The sequence below is a fragment of the Somniosus microcephalus genome, unplaced genomic scaffold (genome assembly GCF_052327205.1).
Source record: "Somniosus microcephalus isolate GS21.2 unplaced genomic scaffold, FLI_Smic_1.0 unresolved_chr4, whole genome shotgun sequence".
NCBI classification, from domain to species: domain Eukaryota; kingdom Metazoa; phylum Chordata; class Chondrichthyes; order Squaliformes; family Somniosidae; genus Somniosus; species Somniosus microcephalus.
The window spans coordinates 27,788,086-27,811,537 of NW_028225182.1; the positions used below are offsets into that span (position 1 = coordinate 27,788,086).

General features: G+C 49.1%; 1 protein-coding gene across 1 annotated transcript in view; it reads right to left on the reverse strand.

Annotated features, from left to right (window-relative positions):
* Positions 1-22,414, reverse strand: part of LOC147090063 (uncharacterized) — a 56,479-nt gene extending 34,065 nt beyond the window's left edge. The window contains exon 1 of the mRNA XM_085977029.1: positions 22,277-22,414. The gene's annotated coding sequence lies outside the window, so the exon portion shown is untranslated. The remainder of the gene's footprint in view (positions 1-22,276) is intronic.
* Positions 22,415-23,452: the final 1,038 nt, after the last annotated feature.

Here is a 23,452-nt window from a genome sequence, read left to right on the forward strand (position 1 = left end):
ACTAGCCAGGTCCACGATGAACGTAAAGGTAAATGGCCATGCCACAAATTGCCTTTTCGACTGCGGAAGCACGGAGAGCTTCATCCACCCCGACACGGTGCGACGCTACTCCCTATCGGTTATGCGCACACGCCACCAGGTCTTTATGGCCTCAAAGTCCCATACGGCGGACGTCAGCGGCTACTGTGTAGTGACTCGGACAGTGAACAGCGTGGAGTACAGTTTAAATTCCTCGTCCTGCCACAGCTCTGCGCTCCCGTACTGCTAGGATTAGACTTCCAGTGCCATCTGGAGAGCGTCACGATGGCATATGGCGGGCCCCTGCCCCCACTTACAGTCTGCAGCCAGCAGAATTTAAACACGGCGCCGCGCAAAGTATGCAGCCTGTCCACCCTGAAGGTCAAACCCCCCCCCCGTTGTTCGCTAATCTCGCCAAAGACTGCAAGCCAATTGCTACTAAAAGCAGGCGGTACAGTGCCGGGGATAGGAGCTTTATTAAATCAGAAGTACAAAGACTCCTGAGGGAAGGGATTATCGAGGGCAGCACCAGCCCATGGCGAGCCCAAGTGGTGGTAGTAAAGACCGGCGAAAAACAGCGCCTGGTTATTGATTACAGCCAGACGATCAATCGATACACGCAATTAGATGCATACCCACTTCCCCGCATATCTGACATGGTCAACCAGATAGCACAATACCAGGTATTCTCGACGATTGATCTGAAGTCGGCATACCACCAGCTCCCCATCAGGCCTGAGGACCACCAGTACACGGCCTTCAAGGCTGACGGTCGCCTCTACCACTTCCTCCGAGTCCCCTTCGGCGTCACCAACGGGGTCTCGGTCTTCCAAAGAGAGATGGACCGGATGGTTGACCAGAACGCACTGCAGGCCACCTTCTCCTATCTAGACAACGTCACCATCTGTGGCCATGACCGGCAGGACCACGACGCCAACCTAGAAAAATTCCTCCGTACGGCCCAACGGCTGAATCTGACATACAACAGAGAAAAATGTATGTTCCGCACCGCGCGCCTCGCTATTCTTGGCTGCGTGGTGGAAAACGGAGTCATAGGCCCCGACCCTGACCGAATGCGCCCCCTCCTGGTACTACCCCCCCCCACTGCCTAAAAGCCCTGAAGAGATGCCTAGGGTTCTTCTCTTACTACGCCCAGTGGGTGCCCAACTATGCGGACAAAGCCCGGCCCCTCATCAAGTCAACCTCCTTCCCCCTGACGGCAGAGGCCCGTGCGGCCTTCACCCTCATAAAAGAGGACATTGCGAAGGCCACAATGCATGCAGTGGATGAGTCCGTCCCTTTCCAAGTGGAGAGCGATGCATCCGACTTCGCCCTAGCCGCAACCCTTAACCAGGCGGGGAGACCCGTGGCCTTCTTTTCACGGACCCTCCAGGGCCCCGAAATTCGACACTCGTCAGTCGAGAAGGAGGCCCAGGCGATAGTGGAGGCTGTACGGCACTGGAGGCATTACCTGGCTGATAAACGTTTCACCCTGCTCACTGACCAACGGTCAGTAGCATTTATGTTTAACAACAGACAAAGGGGGAAAATCAAAAATGATAAGATTTTGCGGTGGAGGATCGAGTTATCCACCTACAACTACGATATCTTATGCCGGCCCGGGAAACTTAATGAGCCCCCAGACGCCCTATCCCGTGGGACATGTGCCAACGCACAAGTCGATAGGCTACGGACCCTCCACAATGATCTCTGCCACCCGGGGGTCACCAGGTTCTTCCACTTTATTAAAGCTCGCAACCTGCCTGAAATAAAGAATAGATTTGCCTTCCAAAACTAGGCTTTATTAACTTTAAAATCTGCAGCACATCTTCCCACATCCAGTCCCAACCAAAGCTGGAAAAGAACTGAATTTAAGGCGGCCACAACACATCATGTGATCATCAACTACCAATGAGATTACAACATATATCCCAAGGCAGTTAACAAACAACCAATCACAATACTTTTACTAAACAAGGAATAATCACCACATTCACCCCTCCTTTTAAAATATACTCCAACCTAAATAACCTTTACAATTTATAATTAATTATTTACAACTAAAACTATGCACAAGAATAAAACTGTTCACATGACACAATACTAAGTGAACAACAACAAATAGTAACATTGTACATAAGTATTAAGTATCTCTCAACTAAAACAATATACTATAATATTTCAACAATTTTAAAACATTACTATCAATTTAAAAGTCCATTTTCAATCGGTCGACCGGATATCTTGTTCGTGTCGACCTTCTTAACCTTGGTGAAATTCCTTGCCCTCCCACACCAAAAGGCACAGAAGTATCTTCAGCAGGAAGGCTATCCATATCCCGATTTTCAACGGTTTCCGGATTAGAAATCCCATCAGAAGGTAAACTGGGACGGTCATGAACATCCATCGAGGGCTGACTAATAGAAGTATAATTATCTGCAATCGGATTGGAAATATTCGTAGTATCTGTAACAGCATCCACATTATCTGAATCATGACTATTGTTAATATCCTCAGAAGAGGGCTGGCCCCCACAAGGAGCCAAGTCTTTAATTGAAACAGTACTTTCTTTCCCATCTTGGAATCGAATATGAGCATATTGGGAATTTGCCTCCAACAGCTCCACCTCCTCCACCAAAGGATCATATTTTGACAATCTAACATGGCGTCGAAGCAGCACAGGTCCCTGCATAGTAAGCCATGAAGGTACCGAATATCCCGTAGTAGATCTCCGCGGATAGTTAAAGAGCCTTTCATGGGGGGTCACATTAGTAGCCGTTGAAAGCAATGATCTAATGGAATGCAGGGCATCAGGCAGTACCATTTCCCACTGTGTATTCTTAAGGTTCCGGGATGTCAAAGCCAACATAACTGCCTTCCAGATCACCCCATTGGAGCGTTCGCACTGTCCATTACCCTGGGGATTATACAGGGTAGTTCTACTAGTAGAAATTCCCCGACTCTGAAGGTATTCCTTCAACTGGGAAGACATAAAAGAACTTCCCTGATCCGAATGGATATACGCAGGCATCCCAAAGATGACAAAATGTTGAGTCAGACATTTAATAACTGTAGCAGCTGATACATCTGCACAAGGAAAAGCAAAAGGGAACCTTGAAAACTCATCCACAACAGTAAATATATATCGGTTTTGAGTAGTTGAAGGAAGAGGCCCCTTAAAATCGATGCTCAAACGTTCAAAAGGAGAAGTAGCCTTTATAAGATGAGCTCGTTGAGGCTTAAAGAAATTCGGTTTACACCGAGCACAGATAGAACATGATGAAGTCATCCGCTTGACGTCTTCAACTGAAAAAGGCAAGTTCTTACTGCGTACAAAGTGTATCATCCTCGTAACCCCAGGATGACATAAGGCATTATGAAGATTAATAAGCGTATCTCTGTGAATGACAGAACAATAAGCCCTCGACAGTGCATCAGCAGCAACATTATCCTTCCCCGGACGATAAACTATGTCAAAATGGTAACATGCCAACTGTGGTAAACCACTGTTTGTATTCCACTGTGTACATGCCTGGACATGCCTCGGCTGACTCCTCCCACAAGTCCTAGTATAAAGGTGACTGCTCCCCAGCCCTTTGTATTTCTGGACCGGTCGACCACTCGAGGCAGACCTTCATTCTTTTGTTAATAAAAGCCTTTAGTTACTTTCTTAACTCTCAGTCTTTTATGAGTAATTGATAGCGCATCAATTTTATTAACAAAATTTTTATAATGGAGAAGATCCTCACACCAGCATGCCTGGACTTAGATCGGGAGGCGGACTCATCCACCAAGTTTACTCACTGGCTTAAGTGTTTCGAAAAATTCCTGACCGCCTCCGCAGCAATCAAATCGGACGAGCACAAACTGGATGTCCTGACCTCCAAAGTGAACGACCGAGTGTACTCAGTCATCCAAGACGCGACCTTGTACGCGGACGCTATCAAGCTCCTCAAGGACCAGTACATGCGCCCAGTGAACGAAGTGTACGCCAGGCACCTTCTGGGGAGTCGTAAACAACAACCTGGGGAATCGACCGTGGAATACCTTCAGGCACTGTCTGTGCTTGGCCGGGCCTGTGGATGTAAGGATGTAAAGGCCGCCGTGTACACAGAGGAACTTATCCGGGAAGCTTTTGTAACGGGCCACAGATCCAATTACACCCGACAGCGACTGTTGGAGCAGAGTGACCTCGACCTCAACAAGGCCTCTGAACTCGCACTATCATTGGATGCAGCCTCCCGGGGCATGGATGCCTACTCCTCTGCACCGTGGACGCCGCGGGGAATGACAGCCTGGGACATGGTAGGACCGCCTCATAGCGCCGTGCCACCCCAGCCACACCCCAGCAACGGCCCAACTACCGCAGCAGTGTCCCAAGGCCCTACAGCAGTGCCCCAAGGCCAGAAATGCTACTTCTGTGGCCAGGCAAAACACCCCAGAGCGCGCTGCCCAGCGAAAAACGCGATCTGCTCGGGCTGCAGGAAGAAGGGACACTACGCTAGTGTCTGCAGGGCCAAAGCCACCCCGAACCCCAGCAGCACCGCGTGTGGGCCATGCGGGCCGCCATCTTGGGCCTCCCCGGCCATGTGCGAACCACCGGTACAGCAGCCATTTTGGACGCCTCCAGCCACATGGGGATCATGGATGCCGCCATCTTGGACAACAGCTGGAACGCAGCAGGCCCCCAACACCACCTCATCTGTTACCCGCAGCGACACACCGACCCCTACGCTGGCATCCGTTACACTGGACCAAGCGAGACCGCACCAGCTGGCCAGTTCCACAATGGACATTAAGGTAAATGGTCACGATACAATCTGCCTTTTTGACTCTGGGAGCACGGAGAGCTTCATCCACCCCGACACGGTGCGGCGTTGCTCTCTCCCAGTCCTGCCTGTGCAACAGCGGATTTCTATGGCCTCCGAGTCCCAGTCGGCGGACATCGGCGGCTACTGCGTGGTGACACTCGTAGTAGACGGAACTGTGTACGATCATTTTAAACTTCTGGTCCTGCCCGACCTCTGCGCTGCCGTCCTGCTGGGGTTAGATTTTCAGTGCCACCTTAAAAGTGTTACGATGGCGTACGGTGGACCCCTACCCCCACTCACAGTCCGCAGCCAGCAGCTTCCAAATTGCCCGCCGCGCACCAGGTGCAACCTCTCCACACTCAGAGTCACCCCCCCCCCACTGTTTGCTAACCTCACCCCCGACTGTAAGCCCATCGCCACAAAGAGCAGGCGATACAGTGCCGGGGACAGGGTTTTCATTAAAACCGAAGTGGAGCGGCTCCTGAAGGAAGGGATTATTGAGGGCAGCACCAGCCCCTGGCGAGCCCAGGTTGTGGTCGTTAAGACCGGCGAGAAGCAGCGCCTGGTCATCGACTACAGCCAGACAATAAATCGCTACACCCTGCTGGACGCCTACCCACTCCCCCGCATAGCTGATATGGTCAACCAGATCGCGCAGTACCGCGTCTTCTCGACCATTGACCTGAAATCAGCGTACCACCAGCTCCCTATCCGCCCTGAGGACCGCCAGTATACCGCCTTCGAGGCAAACGGCCGCCTCTATCACTTCCTTAGGGTTCCCTTTGGCGTCACCAAAGGGGTCTCCGTCTTCCAAAGGGAGATGGACCGGATGGTAGATCAAAATGCGTTGCAGGCCACTTTCCCATATCTGGACAATGTGACCATCTGCGGCCGTGACTTGCAGGACCATGACGCAAACCTCGAAAAATTCCTCCGCACCGCCCAACTCCTGAACCTGACATATAACAAGGAGAAGTGCATATTCCGCACAAACCACCTCGCCATCCTTGGCTGTGTTGTGGAACACGGAGTCATCGGCCCCGACCGGATGCGTCCCCTTATGGAACTCCCACTGCCCCACTGCCTCAAGGCCCTGAAGAGGTGCCTAGGGTTTTTCTCCTATTACGCCCAGTGGGTCCCCTACTATGCGGACAAGGCCCATCCGCTGATCAAGTCCACCTCTTTTCCCTTGACGGCAGAGGCCCGCTTAGCCTTCCACCGTATCAAGGAGGACATTGCCAAAGCCACCATGCACGCAGTGGACGAATCCATCCCCTTCCAGGTGGAAAGCGACACGTCCGACTTTGCCCTGGCCGCTACCCTCAATCAGGCGGGGAGACCCGTGGCCTTCTTTTCACGAACCCTCCAAGGCCCGGAGACCAGACACTCCGCTGTTGAGAAGGAGGCCCAGGCGATTGTGGAGGCTGTGCGTCATTGGAGGCACTACCTGGCTGGAAAACGATTTACCCTGCTCACTGACCAGCGTTCAGTTGCTTTCATGTTTAACAACAAGCAGAGGGGCAAAATCAAAAATGACAAGATCTTGAGGTGGAGAATCGAGCTTTCCACCTACAATTACGAGATCTTGTACCGGCCCGGGAAGCTCAATGAACCCCCGGATGCGCTATCGCGTGGCACCTGCGCCAGCGCGCAGTTCGATAGACTGCGGGCCCTCCACAATGACCTCTGCCACCCGGGGGTCACCAGGTTCTTCCACTTCATCAAGGCCCGCAACCTGCCTTACTCTATTGAGGAGGTCAGGACCATGACCAGGAACTGCCAAGTCTGCGCTGAGTGCAAACCGCACTTTTATAGACCAGACAGGGCCCACCTGATAAAAGCCACTCGCCCCTTCGCGCGCCTGAGCGTTGATTTTAAAGGGCCTCTCCCCTCCTCCGACCGCAATGTGTACTTCCTCAATATTATTGATGAGTACTCCCATTTCCCGTTCGCCATCCCCTGCCCGGACATGACCAGTGCCACGGTCATTAAATGTCTGAACGACCTCTTCACCCTGTTCGGTTTCCCCAGCTATATCCATAGCAACCGGGGCTCATCGTTTATGAGCGACGAACTCCATCAGTACCTGCTAACTAGGGGTATTGCCACAAGCAGGACCACCAGTTACAACCCCCGGGGGAACGGACAGGTGGAAAGAGAAAATGCGACAGTTTGGAAGGCTGCCCTGCTAGCCTTAAAGTCTAGGGGCCTTCCAACCTCCCGCTGGCAGGATGTGCTCCCCGATGCGCTCCACTCTATTTGGTCACTGCTCTGCACTGCCACTAACGCCACCCCTCATGAGAAAATGTTTGTCTTCCCAAGGAAGTCCACATCGGGGACATCGCTACCGCCATGGCTGACGTCCCCAGGGCCGGTCCTACTGAGAAGACACGTGAGGACCCATAAAACGGACCCCCTGGTCGAGAGGGTCGACCTCCTCCACGCCAACCCCCAGTATGCTTACATTGCATACCCGGACGGGCGGGAGGACACAGTCTCCATAAGAGACCTTGCACCCTCGGGGGCCGCAGTAACCCACTACTCACTACCACCCCCCCCCACGATCCGATATCCAGCCCCAGCAGACGGCAGGCCTGGGCCCCGCGACCCGCTCGACATCTACGAGGACGACACGCCTGTGCCACAGCCTACGCAGGACTCAACGCCGGAAGCTCCACTACCCCTGCCGTCGCCACGCCGATCACAGCGGCAGACAAGACCTCCGGAGAGACTCCAATACACTAACTTTTAATACACTTCACCCCGCCGGACTCAATTTTAAACAAGGGGTGAATGTGGTAAACCACTGTTTGTATTCCACTGTGTACATGCCTCGGCTGACTCCTCCCACAAGTCCTAGTATAAAGGTGACTGCTCCCCAGCCCTTTGTATTTCTGGACCGGTCGACCACTCGAGGCAGACCTTCATTCTTTTGTTAATAAAAGCCTTTAGTTACTTTCTTAACTCTCAGTCTTTTATGAGTAATTGATAGCGCATCACCAACTCAATCCTCCATCTCATTATTTTATCATTTTTGATCTTTCCAAAATGTTTAACATCAAACATAAAGGACACAGATTTTTGATCAGTTACCAACGTGAAATGTCGCCCCGATGAATAATGTCTCCATTTACGCAATGCTTCTACTATTGCGTATGCCTCTTTCTCTATTGAAGAATGTCTTTTTTCACTATTGTTCAAAGTACGTGAGAAAAAGGCCACAGGTCTTCCATTTTGGTTCAGAGTAGCCCCAATTGCAAAATCCAAAGCATCCGCCTCAATCACAAAGGGAACCTGCTCATCAATAGAATGCACAACTACTCCTAAAATATCCTTTTTAAAATTCTCAAAACATGTCCTGGCCTCCCATGATAGAGGATATGTTGTAACCCGAATAAGAGGCCGGATCTTCCGTGAAAAATTTGCAATCCAATTAGAATAATAAGAAAACAGTCCAACAACTCGTTGCAAAGCCTTAGAATTAGTAGGACAAGGTAAATCAATCAATGGTCGCAGACGTTCTGGATCTGGTTTAATCTTGTTTCCCGAAATAATAAACCCCAATAGATTTACCTCAGTAGTCGAAAAGATACATTTCTCTTTGTTAAAAGTTAAACCAACTTTTTCCGCAGCTTGAAGGAATCTTTTTAAATTAGAATCATGCTCCACCCTTGATTTGCCACACACTGTGATGTCATCTAAGTATGAAAAGGTGTCAGAGAGGGAGTTATCACTTCTAAAAGCATCCATTGCCCGTTGAAAACAAGCAACACCATTAGTAACACCAAATGGTATTCGGCAAAACTGATACAGCTTTCCACCAGCCTCAAAGGCCGTATATGGTTGATCCTTCTTAACAATAGGAATCTGATGATAAGCACTCTTTAAATCAATAGTGCTAAAAACCTTATACTGAGATACTTTGTTGATAAGCTCATCAATCTTAGGCAAAGGGTACGCATCTAATTGAGTATACCTATTAATAGTTTGGGAATAGTCTATCACCATTCGTTTCTTGTGTCTCTCATTAGTCGTGACAACTACCTGTGCTCGCCAAGGCGAACAACTAGGTTCAATGGTTCCTTCCAATAAGAGACGTTGAACTTCAGAATTAATAAATTCTCTATCCTGACTACTATATCTTCTTGACTTGGTAGCAATTGGCTTACAATCCGACATCAAATTGGAAAAAAGTGATAATGGAGAAATAGATAAAGAGGTTAATCCACAAATAGATAAAGGTGGCTTAGTCCCTCCAAATGAAAGACTAAGAGACTCGTGTAACTGAAGCACATCATGTCCAATCAAAATATCCGCACAGAGATTAGGCAAAACAGATAGGCGTATATCAGTATACGTATTACCTAGAAGAACCATTTTCACAAAGCAACAACCAGCTATTTGTGAAGTAAGGGTTGTCTGAGCCATACACACCTGATACGTAACAGGCGAAATTTTCAAATGCTTCTCCTTCGCAAACTGAAGACTTATAAAACTCTCAGTACTGCCCGTATCTATAAGGGCCTTCACTTCCAACCCATTAACTTGAGCCGTAACTATAGCTTTGTTTAGGCCATGAGCAAATGCAGCAGAAATTGATGCAATAAACGCCCTATCTAAAGGCTGAATAGTCACAGAGGAGGTAGTGGAGGAGGACCCTCCCACACCAGGAGAGGAGGAGGTAATTAAACCTGATGATTTGCACACGCGTGCATAATGACCTCTCTTGCCGCATTTACTACACACAGCCTCCCGAGCAGGACACTTCAGACGAGGGTGCCGGATATTCCCACAAAAATAACACTTCTGAATCCTAGAGGCAACAGCCGCCGAAGTAGAAACTGTTTCAGAATCTAGTAAACCACTCCCATTAAGTCCACATAATTCCTTTTCATCCGAAACTGCTGAAACCATAGTCGCAGGCCGATTAAAAAGAGCATAAGAATCCGAACTTCTCTGAGCCACATCCAATGTAGAAGCTTGCTCAAAAGCACTTTTAAGATCCAAAGTCTTATTTTCTAACAACCGCTGACGAATTGATCTAGACAGTAATCCATTAATAAAAGCATCCCGTACCGATTCTTCCTTATATTCTTCAGCCGTCACGGCCTTATAATTACAGTTAACACTAAGGCACCGAAGTGCTTGTAAATAAGTATCCAAAGATTCTCCCACCTGCTGCCTACGGGCAGATAGAAGGTGACGTGCAAATACCTCATTCTTTGGTTTAACAAAAATCTTTTCCAATGTAGAAATAGCCAGTTCATAAGTTTTACAGTCCAAAATATATTTGTATACATCTGGAGCAATGTAGTTGATCAGCATATTCAGCTTATTTAGAGACTCTTGATCCAACACGCCCAAAAAGTTTTTTAATGTACAATACCAATGTTTCCATTTATCATCCACTCCAGCAGAATTGGGGTCAGCCTTGAATCATTCTGGTTGGAGATATCGCTCCATTCTAACATAAAGTTAATAAATTGAAATAAAGAATAGATTTGCCTTCCAAAACTAGGCTTTATTAACTTTAAAATCTGCAGCACATCTTCCCACATCCAGTCCCAACCAAAGCTGGAAAAGAACTGAATTTAAGGTGGCCACAACACATCATGTGATCATCAACTACCAATGAGATTACAACATATATCCCAAGGCAGTTAACAAACAACCAATCACAAAACTTTTACTAAACAAGGAATAATCACCACACTGCCTTACTCCATCGAGGAGGTCAGGACCATGACCAGGAACTGCCAGGTCTGCGCCGAATGCAAACCACATTTTTATAGGCCAGACAGGGCACACCTGATTAAAGCCACCCACCCCTTCGAACGTCTCAGCGTCGATTTCAAGGGGCCCCTTCCCTCCTCTGACCGCAACACGTACTTCCTCAATATTATTGACGAGTACTCCCATTTCCCCTTCGCCATCCCCTGCCCGGACATGACCAGCGCCACAGTCATCAGGTGCCTCCACGACCTGTTCGCCATATTTGGCTTCCCCAATTACATCCACAGCGACAGGGGCTCGTCGTTCATGAGCGACGAACTGCGCCAGTACCTGCTCGAGAAGGGCATAGCCACGAGCAGGACTACCAGCTACAACCCCCGGGGTAACGGACAGGTAGAGAGGGAGAACGCAATGGTGTGGAAGACCGCCATGCTCGCCCTAAAATCCAAGGGCCTCCCAATCTCCCGCTGGCAAGATGTCCTCCCCGATGCGCTCCACTCCATACGATCACTGCTCTGTACTGCCACAAACGCCACCCCTCACGAGAAGATGTTCGTCTTCCCCAGGAAATCCACCTTGGGGACATCACTACCGCCATGGCTGATGTCTCCGGGACCCGTCCTGCTCAGGAAACACGTGAGGAGCCATAAGACGGACCCCCTGGTCGTAAAGGTTCACCTCCTCCACGCCAACCCACAGTACGCCTACGTGGCGTATCCCGACGGGCGGGAGGACACAGTCTCAATTCGAGACCTCGCACCCTCAGGTACCACCCGAAACACCATCGATCACCATCCACTACCTCCACCCACCACCACTACCCACGAGTCACCACCGGGGTGTCTACCATGAACTGACGACATGCCGGTGCCATCCCTACCCCGAGAGGACGACACGCCAGTGCTCCGTCCCACGCGAGAAGTGGCCGCGGGCAAAGAACCGCTGCAACCGGCACCACGAAGATCATTACGGCAGACAAGACCCCCGGAGAGACTTTCGTATACGAACTTTTGAAACACTTCACCCCGCCAGACTCTTTTTTAAACGAGGGGTGAATGTGGTAAACCACTGTTAACCTGTACATGCCTGTGTGGTAAACCACTGTTAACCCTGTACAAGTCCAGGCATGTCTCAGCCCCTGGCTCCACCCCTAAGCCCGGGTATAAAGGTGACTCACCACCCTTCCCCCGGGAGCTCTTAGGATGGATACACTAGCAGAGGCATGCTCTAGTTCTTAGTCAATAAAAGCCTACTTCATATAAGTCCATCTCGTAGCTTTTGGTATTGTTGATAGCACATCAGTAGCACTCTTGCCTCTGAGTCAGAAAGTTGTGGGTTCAAGTCCCACTCCAGAGACTTGAGCACAAAAATCTAGGCTGACACTCCAGTGCAGTGCTGAGGGAGTGCTGCACTGTTGGAGGTGCTGATTTATGGAGTAGACATTAAACCGAGGCCCCATCTGCTCTCTCAGGTGGACATCAAAGATCCCATGGCACTATTTGAAAGAAGAAAAGCAGAGAGGGCATGAAAAAATATTGGCAAGGAAAACAAGTGGAGCCTATTAGGGACTATAAAGGTAACCTGTGTGTGGAAGCGGAAGACATGAATATGGTTCTTAATGAATACTTTGCGTCTGTTTTCACAAAAGAGAGGGACGATGTAGACATTGCAATCAAGGAGGAGGAGTGTTGCAGTGGGGAAAGAGTTAAACGGACATCGCTGGCAGTTTCACTGAATGGTGTAATAAAGACCATACTTTGCAGTAATAAGCTTTTTCTAAGTTGCTGAATTGGCAGTGGAGATAACATAGCCAGACATGGAACCAACAGAGGTCAGAGGTGCAACAACAGCTTGACATATACTTTTCCGATAATAAGGCGGTACTTTAATGTAACCAATCAGTGAAGATGCATGCGGGCCACGGTCCAATCGGGTGGCAGGAATGAATTGTGCATGAGATGGCCATGTGTATTGTAATGTATAAAAATGTAGTGTTTGCTGTGGCAATTTGGAAAGGTCTGGCTAAGACAGAGCAGACTGTCTCCCGACCGGGGCAATAAAGACAACTTGACTATCGATCTAAAACCTTGTGTCGAGTGTTGGTTTAAAATACTCCACAACAATTGGCGTCACAAACGGGATTCGAACCTGTGTGGGGATAGACAGTATACATGGACCAGGGGTTCCACAACAGTCCAAATATATTCCACCGTGTACTGAGTCAAGCCTTAGACGGGTTAGACCTATCAAAGTACCAGAGCGCCCTACTCCAATATGTCGATGACATAATGATTGCATCAGAGGATGCCAAAGGATACATGGGAGCATTACTAGCCACCCTCCAGACACTTAAGAAAGCTGGCTTTAAACTGAACCCCCAAAAAAAAGGCAAAGGTTGGACTGTCCAAAGTCAAGTATCTAGGGCACGAAATTAGCCAGGGCTATAAGGCACTCCCGCAGGAACAAAAGGCAGCCATAAAAGACATGCCAAGGCCAGTGACCGTCCGGGGAGTAAGGAAAGTGTTGGGACTGTTTAACTACTGCAGGAATTTTATATCAGACTTTGCAGGGAAAGCAGAGCCGATTTAACGGTTAGTTAAAGGGGGAGACCCGCCACTGATAAGATAGAATGGGAATCGGAGCATGACAAGGCTTATGTAAAGTTAAAAGCAGCCCTGACATCCGCACCCGCACTAGGATTGCCAAATATAGTCAAACCATTCCATATATATTATAATATAGACGGGAACTTCTATAATGTTGTAGTCACCCAAGAGTACGGGGGAGATATGAGGCCAATTGCCTATTACTCCACCCAACAAACCCCCGTGGCAAAAGGAATGGCGAGATGTGTGGCGGCCCTTGACTGCGCCGCATGGGTGGTGCGGATATGCGAGCCCGTCACTATGTCAGGACAGCTGATATTACACACACAACACAGTGTGGACCTGCTAAACACAGGCAAAATGAAGGCTGCATCAGACAGAAGGAGGGCGGCTTGGGAAGCAGTATTGATACCCAAGGACAGATTAGTCCAGATCATAAGGGAACACAGAGTCAACCCCGCAGAGGGAATGCTAACAGAGGGTGAGGCACACGAGTGTCAGTTAGTAATCGAAGAAGAGGTCAGAGGAACCGTATCAGAATCGCTCCTTGAAAATCCCCAAAACACCTTTTATGTAGACGGATCGCGCCGAGATATAAATGGGGAGCCACACACGGTTGGGCAGTAGTATCCGAGAACGGAGAAACAGTCGCAAAGGGAGGGCTTGAAGGGGGAACCTCAGCTCAGGTAGCAGAACCAGTGGCTCTCACAGAAGCATTGAAATTGGCAAAGGGAAAACGAGTAAATATATACACCGATCGTGGGTATGCGTTTGGGGTAGTGCATGTTTATATGATAGCGTGGAATAGGAGAGGATATGTAACCTCCAGAGGACAAATACAGCATGAGGAGGTAGTGAGAGACCGAGTAGAAGTGGTAAAAGGAGCAGAAGAGGTAGCAGTGATTAAAATAAAGGCACACCGCAAGATAGTGAGCGAGCAACAAACAGGAAATATGCTAGCTGATCAGGCAGCAAGAGCAGCAGGTAGAATAACAGCAGAGGAAGTGAACATTGAAAGAATCCAAGAGGAGACCGAAATGGAGCAGCAGGAGCAGTGGACAAAGAGAGGCACAGCCAGAGGTAGAGATGGAATATGGAAAAAGGATCACGGGGTGACCGAACTGACACCATCTGAACTCAGGACTGGATGAGCAATGTGTCTGCTGGAAGGAGTAGCATCTGGTAGCGAGGGACTAGGACCCTTAAAAGATAAAATTAGGAAATACGTACAAACATTGGATAATCAATTGAAGGAGCTCAAAGAAGAAGTTAAAGAACAACAAGACATCAGAGATAAAAATACACAAAAGCAGGGGCCCTCGGAGCCCCTACCCAAGGTGGGCGAGCAGGTATTTGTTAAAATATTGCCAGAGAGATCGGCATTCTCACCTAGCTGGACCGGACCATTTGAGGTTATCATGACCAGCGATACGTGCGCATGTATAGATATGAGGGGAAAGGGTAGATGGAAACATTGGACCCAATTAAAACAATAAAGCAATAACTCATCGGCTCTTAAATCCCACAGGAACAATGGAATAAACACCGGAGATAAACTAACCTCTGGTGACAGCCAGGCTTCTGCTTAATTTACAGGGAAACTTCACCATGAGGGTGGGATTACTGCTGGGACACGAAATAAGCGAAGGGACATCCCACATTACACGACAAGTACATGATGAAGAAGCACCATGTTTTAATGGAACAATCACATTCGGAGTCTCATCCGCGGCTCCCAATACACAGAAAGAAGAGACAAGCGAACCGAGGATGCTACAATGTCCAGATATGAAACCTGGACCCATGAATGGACTAGTATTATTTACCGAGGGAGAACAATTGTATGGTAACGGGAGACACAAAATTGTACCGGTACTAATGAACTTAACCATGTTACAATGGCCAGGATATTGTGAAAGGTTTACTAAAACTAGAGAATTGTAAGCATATATGATGAAGAATGTAATTAACCAAGCTGATGATCCGACAGGGGCCTCTAGTTTCAGGGGACATGCTGCATTCCACCAAAGGATTAAGAGGAGCTTAGGAACCGATATACTCACGGGAATAAACACGGGGATATCATTCATTAATGCCCTAGATATACAAGGAGTCCAGAGCCATGTGGAACGACTACAAAGGGTAATACAACAGATTTTAGAGAAGGAAACTGGTTTGGTTCGACAAGAATCAGAGTTGGGAGGACATACGATAAGGAAATTACTCGAGGGAATCAAGGTTTTAGAGGACCATGCTAGCATTATCAACAAACTAAACCATAGAGATGAGGAACAGGCAAAAGACGGGGTAGGGAGAGGCTTGTGTCATGCCTATGGCCAATGGATCACCGGACAGTTAAAACATAATCTGTCACAGATACAGCGAGGCGAGGTACCAGACTGGATTAACAGCACACAGCTCCATGGCCTGAGCCATAATCCAGGCCCTCAGAGTGCTTGTACCCTCAAAGGGATAACCAGAGTATATCCAGTGATACAAAAATGTAAAGCAGAAGTGACAGCAATGATAGGCATGGTACTCCTGATACCAGTGGTGGGACTAGACACGACTCCATACCCACAGTACCAGGTAACAAACATAGGCATAGTGAGGGGTGAGACATACCTCCAATACTATCCAACTGATACCTATGCCATCAGGAAGAATGGTACTATGAGAGGAGTCTCCCTAAACGGATGCCACGGGAAAGGCACGCTTACGATATGCCCACATCCGGTAGGAGAAGGCCGTAAGGATGAGTGCGGCTATAATAAGACAGAGGGATGTGTGTTGGAATTATCACATGTTGATCACCATCACACCCGCTCGAGATATAGAGGCGAAGGGGAGTATTGTATAGCCACCACAGAGACCGAGTACCAATATAGTAACCTTGTATGTGCAATCACAATGCCTAACTTTTGCTTTACGCCAAAGGTCCCTGTGACAATTGGACACACCAGATTGGTGTATGTACATTCAAGGGAGGAGATAAAACTAAATGTGCCAGATAGTCTAAAGGACGAGTTGGTTAATTATGAAGATTCAGTCAGGGCCCCAATACCCCACCTGCAAGAGGATCTGCAAGAAATGAAAGAGGATTTAAGTAAGATGGTGAAACAGTACATAGTGCTGCAAAGGGATCTTGGGGAGTTAGAAAGTGTGGAAATGTACCTTTTAAAGCTGAATATAGTTACATGTGCCCCTTTTTGACAAACAAAATGGAGTCCCGGTCCTCCCAGAAGCCTCTGCAGAAATGTCCTCTATTCCTTCCTTAAACATATTAACCTTGACTAAACACTGTAAACTGTTGCTTATCTGCGTTGCAAACAAAGACCATTTACATGAGTAAAGGGAACCTTACGCAAGCCACCTGGCCAGAGGCTTGACCAGCAGATAACAAAAGAAACATACTGTATGAAGTATCTACATTCCATTCAATACTGATGGTCTTAATTAAATAGTCTAGAATAAATAACTACCCATTGTATTATCAATAGTCTTTCACTACGCCAGACTTTAGAAATATGTAGAAACTTAGTTAAGGATTGAAGAACTCTTTGTCCCTTTGTCTGACTTGAAAGACACATGAAGAAACCATAACCTGTTTACTTTACTGTATAAATGTGTTGTTAATCTGTAATTCTGGAGAGTCTCTGCTAGCCTTTGACTGAGCGGGACGCTCTCCTTGCGACAAGTAAAAATTTATTAAAAAAGAACATCTACCGGAGCTGATTGTTTCAGAGTCCCACTGAGAGTCGAGATTTCGACAAAAGGGACATCGAGGTAGAGCTACAGGACGTCCCGTGGTATGAGAAGCTGTGGGATTGGGGAGTGAACGTCAACATACACCCATGGATCCGCATCATTTCTCATATATTAGTGATAGTACAGTTAGTCATGGCTATAAGATGGGGAATAGCAGCATGCACCACTTGTAAAAAGAAACGGACCAAACAAAGAGCTAAAGCGAGTCGGAAAACACAAGATTGCTCTAAACATGATGGGTATGCAGGGCCTCCCGAACCAGCGCCTGATCACCGCATGGAGCAGGAGGCACAGCGATGCTTATTCATGTGGTTTAACTTGGGCAAGGGCCAAGTACCAAAAGGGGGGATTGCAGTGGGGAAAGAGTTAAACTGACATCGCTGGCAGTTTCACTGAATGGTGTAATAAAGATAATAATCTAATGGGCCTTTTGCAGTAGTAAGCTTCTTCTAAGTTGATAACATAGTCGGATGTGGAAACCATAAGAGACCTAAGAGGATGTAAGTTCTGTTCTGGCAGGGAAGTAAACCAATGAAAGAGGCCGAGAGAGGCAGGAAAGGAGGACAATGAGTCAGAAGTACATGTTGATTAGACCCATCTGGCATAAACAAAGGTCATGGGTGCAACAACAGCTTGTGGGATAACGGCCGATGATAAAGGTGGTGCTTTAATGTAACGCAGCATAGGCAACCAATCAGTGAAGGTGCATGCGGACCAAGGTCCAATCGGGTGGCAGGAATGAATTTTGACATGTGTATTGTAATGTATAAAAATGTAGTGTTTGCTGTACCAATTTGGAAAGGTCTGGCTAAGACAGAGCAGACTGTCTCCCCACCATTGCAATAAAGACAACTTGACTATCGATCTAAAACCTTGTGTCGAGTGTTGGTTTAAAATACTCCACAACAGTGTAGTCACGGACAAATTATTCTAAAGAGCTTTTAAAAGCTACAAGATACGGGACTGAAGACGTTCCTCAAACGGAGGGGGGACAAATCCCAGGGACATGATGGTTTCCATCTGAGGATTCTGAGGGAAGCCAGGGGAAGGAATAACGGAGGGTCCCCGAGTATAAATTGGCTGGCACCTTTCCCCACATTACAACAGCGACAGCAATTCAAAATCAATGAATTGGCCCTGAAGTGTTATGGGCATCCTGGGGTCGTGAAGGGCAGCGAGTAAATGCACCCTCGCCTCTGAGTCAGAGGTTGTGGGTTCAAGTCCCACTCCAGAGACTTGAGCCCAAAAATCCAGGCTGACACTCCAGTGCAGTGCTGAGGGAGTGCGGCACTGTCGGAGGTGCCGTATTTCAGATCAGACGTTAAACCGAGGCCTCGTCTGCTCTCTCGGGTGGACGTAAATGATCCCAGGGCACTATTTCGAAGAAGATTAGGGGAATTATCCCCGGTGTCCTGGCCAATATCAACATCACTAAAAAAAAAACAGATTATCTAGTCATTATTACGTTGCATAGAAACATAGAAAAATAGGAGCAGGAGTAGGCCATTCGGCCCTTCGAGCCTGCTCCACCATTCAATATGATCATGGCTGATCCTCTATCTCAATACCATATTCCCGCTCTCTCCCCATACCCCTTGATGCCTTTTGTGTCTAGAAATCTATCTATCTACCTTCTTAAATATATTCAGTGACTTGGCCTCCACAGCCTTCTGTGGTAGAGAATTCCACAGGTTCACCACCCTCTGAGTGAAGAAATTTCTCCTCATCTCAGTCCTAAATAGCCGACCCCATATCCTGAGGCTGTGACCCCTCGTTCTAAACCCCCAGCCAGGGAAAACATCCTCCCTGCACCCAGACTAGCCCTGTCAGAATTTTATACATTTCAATGAGATCCCTTCTCATTCTTCTAAACTCTCGTGAATACAGGCCTAGTCGACCCAATCTCTCCTCATACGACAGTCCTGCCAACCCAGGAATCAGTCTGGTGAACCTTCGCTGCACTCCCTCTATGGCAAGTATATCCTTTCTTAGGTAAGGAGACCAAAACTGCACACAGTACTCCAGGTGTGGTCTCACCAAGGCCCTGTATAACTGCAGTAAGACATCCTTGCCCCTGTACCCAAATCCTCTTGCAATGAAGGCCAGCATACCATTTGCCTTCCTAACTGCTTGCTGCACCTGCATGTGTGCTTTCAGTGACTGGTGCACAAGGACACCTAGGTCCCTTTGTACATCAACATTTCCCAATCTATCACCATTTAAATAATACTCTGCCTTTCTGTTTTTTCTACCGAAGTGGATAACTTCACATTTATCCACGTTATACTGCATCTGCCATGTATTTGCCCGCTCACTCAACTTGTCTAAATCGCCTTGAAGCCTCTTTGCATCCTCCTCACAACTCACAATCCCACCTAGTTTCGTGTCGTCAGCAAACTTGGAAATATTACATTTGGTTCTCTCATCCAAATCATTGATATATATTGTGAATAGCTGGGGCCCAAGCACTGATCCCTGCGGTACCCCACTAGTCACCACCTGCCACCCAGAAAAAGACCCATTTATTTCTATTCTCTGTTTCCTGTCTGTTAACCAATTTTTAATCCATGCCAGTATATTACCCCCAATCCCATGAGCTTTAATTTTGCACACTAACCTCTGATGTGGGACTTTAATCAAAGGCCTTCTGAAAATCCAAATACACCACATCCACTGGTTCTCCCTTATCTATTCTACCAGTTACATCCTCAAAAAACTCCAGTCGGTTTGTCAAACTCGATTTCCCTTTCATCAATCCATGTTGACTCGGTCTAATCCCGTTGATATTTTCTAAGTGTTGTGTTATCACATCCTTTATAATCGAGTCTAGCATTTTCCCTACTACTGATGTTAGGCTAATAGTGGGGTTACATTTGCCACCCTCCAATCTGCAGGAACTGTTCCATAATCTATAGAATTTTGGAATTGCTTTTTGTGGGAGCTTGCTGTGCGCTAATTGGCTGCCGCTTTTCCTACATTACAACAGTGACTCCACTTCATTGGCTGTAAAGTGCTTTGGGACGTGCGATGGACGTGAAAGGCGCTATATAAATGCAAGTCTTTCTTTTCTTTCTTTAAGTTCTTTGTTTTTCTTTTTCACTCCATTTTGACCCAGACTGTCGAGCAATGGAGGGGTTATCATAGAATCACAGAAATTTAGGGCACAGAAGGAGGCCATTCGGCCCATCATGCCTGAGCCGGCCAAAAAACAGCTTTCCAGCCTAATCTCACTTTCCAGCTCTTGGTCCGTAGCCCTGCAGGTGACAGCACTTCATGTGCATATCCAAGTACTTTTTAACTGAGATGAGGGTTTCTGCCTCTACCACCCTTTCAGGCAGAAAGTTCCAAACCCTGACCACGCTCTGAGTGAAAAAAGTTCTCCTCAACTCCCCTGTAATCCTTCTACCAATTACTTTAAATCTATGGCCCCTGGTTATTGACCTCGCTGCTAAGGAAAATAGGTCCTTCCTACCCACTCTATCCAGGCCCCTCATAATTTTATACACCTCAATCAAGTCTCCCTCAGTCTCCTCTGTTCCAAAGAGCAGTTAGTAACAGAGATTGGAGAAGTTTGGGGCTTTTCTTTGCACTGAAGCAGCGAAGGATGAGGGCCAGCCTGTTGGAGGTCCTCAAGACCATGAGGGTTATTGATCAAAGGCAAATGACAGATACCTCTCTGGGCACCTCAAGGTCAGCATGCTTGTTGGGGTTTAGAACGCACATGCTCAGGGGCAGCGGAGTCCCAGGTCCAGCTGCTAGTGCACATGCTCAGGGGCAGAGTCCCAGGACCAGCTGCTAGTGGGCATGCTCAGGGGCAGAGTCCCAGGACCAGCTGCTAGTGGGCATGCTCAGGGGCCCAGAGTCCCAGAACCAGCTGCTAGTGGGCATGCTCAGGGGCAGAGTCCCAGGACCAGCTGCTAGTGGGCATGCTCAGGGGCAGAGTCCCAGGACCAGCTGCTGGTGGGCATGCTCAGGGGCAGTGTCCCAGGACCAGCTGCTAATAGGCATGCTCAGGGGCCCAGAGTCCCAGGACCAGCTGCGAGTGGGCATGCTCAGGGGTAGCAGAGTCCCAGGACCAGCTGCTAGTGGGCATGCTCAGGGGCAGCGGAGTCCCAGGGCCAGCTGCGAGTGCGCATGCTCAGGGGCCTAGTCCCAGGACCAGCTGCTAGTGGGCATGCTCAGGGGCAGAGTTCCAGAACCAGATGCTGGTGGGCATGCACAGGGACAGTAGAGTCCCAGGACCAGCTGCTAGTGCGCATGCTCAGGGGCAGAGTCCCAGGACCAGCTGCTAGTGGGCATGCTCAGGGGCAGAGTCCCAGGACCAGCTGCTGGTGGGCATGCTCAGGGGCCCAGAGTCCCAGGACCAGCTGCAAGTGCGCATGCTCAGGAGCAGAGTCCCAGGACCAGCTGCTAGTGGGCATGCTCAGGGGCAGCAGAGTCCCAGGACCAGCTGCTAGTGCACATGCTCAGGGGCAGGGTCCCAGGACCAGCTGCTAGTGGGCATGCTCAGGGGCAGCAGAGTCCCAGGAACAGCTGCTAGTGGGCATGCTCAGGGGCAGAGTCCCAGGACCAGCTGCTAGTGGGCATGCTCAGGGGCAGTGTCCCAGGACCAGCTGCTAGTGGGCATGCTCAGGGGCAGCAGAGTCCCAGGACCAGCTGCTAGTGGGCATGCTCAGGGGCAGCAGAGTCCCAGGACCAGCTGCCAGTGGCCATGCTCAGGGGAGCAGAGTCCCAGGACCAGCTGCTAGTGGGCATGCTCAGGGGAGCAGAGTCCCAGGACCAGCTGCAATTGCGCATGCTCAGGGGCAGAGTCCCAAGACCAGCTGCTAGTGGGCATGCTCAGGGGCAGCAGAGTCCCAGGACCAGCTGCCAGTGGGCATGCTCAGGGGCAGCAGAGTCCCAGGACCAGCTGCCAGTGGCCATGCTCAGGGGAGCAGAGTCCCAGGACCAGCTGCTAGTGGGCATGCACAGGGGCAGCAGAGCCCCAGGACCAGCTGCTAGTGCGCATGCTCAGGGGCAGAGTCCCAGGACCAGCTGCAATTGCGCATGCTCAGGGGCAGAGTCCCAGGACCAGCTGCTAGTGGGCATGCTCAGGGGCAGAGTCCCAGGACTAGCTGCTAGTGGGCATGCTCAGGGGCCCAGAGTCCCAGGACCAGCTGCTAGTGCGCATGCTCAGGGGCAGAGTCCCAGGACCAGCTGCTAGTGCGCATGCTCAGGGGCGACACTCTGGGTGACGGTCGTTAACGGTTGAAGAGTCGGAATTACCGGCGGAAAGCGAGTTTTTTCAGCTGGACGGACGAGCGCGGAGAGACGGGGAAATAAATGACGGGAAACACAAACCTGGGAGATTTAGGGTCCCGGGAATCGAACGGACCGCATTCAGCCTCGGGTCAGCGGGTCAGAATTCCTCAGAGACACGTGACCGGGGCCTCAGTGACGTCATCGCATCAGGGGCTCGTGACCCGGGCCCACGGCCTGATTGACGGGAGCTTCCGACCAATAGGGAGCGAGCGGGGCAGGGCTGGTGGAGCGAGCTGGCGGCGGGTCCTCCAACCAATCGGGGAGCCCGAGGGGCGGGACTAGCGCCGGCTGATTGTCTGATCCGCAGGGCAGCGAGTTTCTCCAGTCCCTTGTTCAGGGCCCGGGGCCCGGGGAGGCTGTGGGCCTTTATTCCCCACATTGGACACAAGGCTCTTTGGCTCACAACACACTGACTCAGGTTTTAATAGAGACTTTTTAAATTCATCAATAAAAGCAGATAAACCCCGTGCTTCTGTGGAACAAACTTTCTAATATTTTATAGAATCATAGAATGGTTACAGCACAGAAGGAGGCCATTCCGCTCGTCGAGCCCATGCCAGGTCTCTGCAAGGCCACTTCAGCGAGTCCCACTCCCCGCCCTTTCCCCGTAACCCTGCACATTTCTTTACTTCAGATACTTATCCAATTCCCTTTTAAAAGCCATGATTGAATCTGCCTCCACACCCTTTCAGGCAGTGCATTCCAGATCCTAACCACTCGCTGCATAAAGTTTTTCCTCATGTCGCCTTTGGTTCTTCTGCCAATCACCTTAAATCTGTGTCCTCTGGTTCTCGACCCTTCTGTCAATGGGAACAGTTTCTCTCTACTCTTTCCAGACCCCTCATGATTTTGAACACCTCTATCAAATCTCCTCTCAACCTTCTCTGCTCTGAGGAGAACCACCCCAGTTTCTCCAGTCTATCCACATAACTGAAGTCCCTCATCCCTTATCCCTGGAACTATTCTTGTAAATCTTTTCTGCACCCTCTCTCTGAGGTCTTCACATCCTTCATAAAGTGCGGTGCCCAGAATTGGACACAATACTCCAGTTGTGGCCGAACCAGTGTTTTATAAAGGTTCATCATAACCTCCTTGCTTTTGGACTCTATGCCTCTAAAGCCCAGGATCCCGTATGCTTTTTTAACCGCTTTCTCAACCTGCCCTGCCACCTTCAACGATTTGTGCACAGATACCCCAAGTCTCTCTGTTCATGCA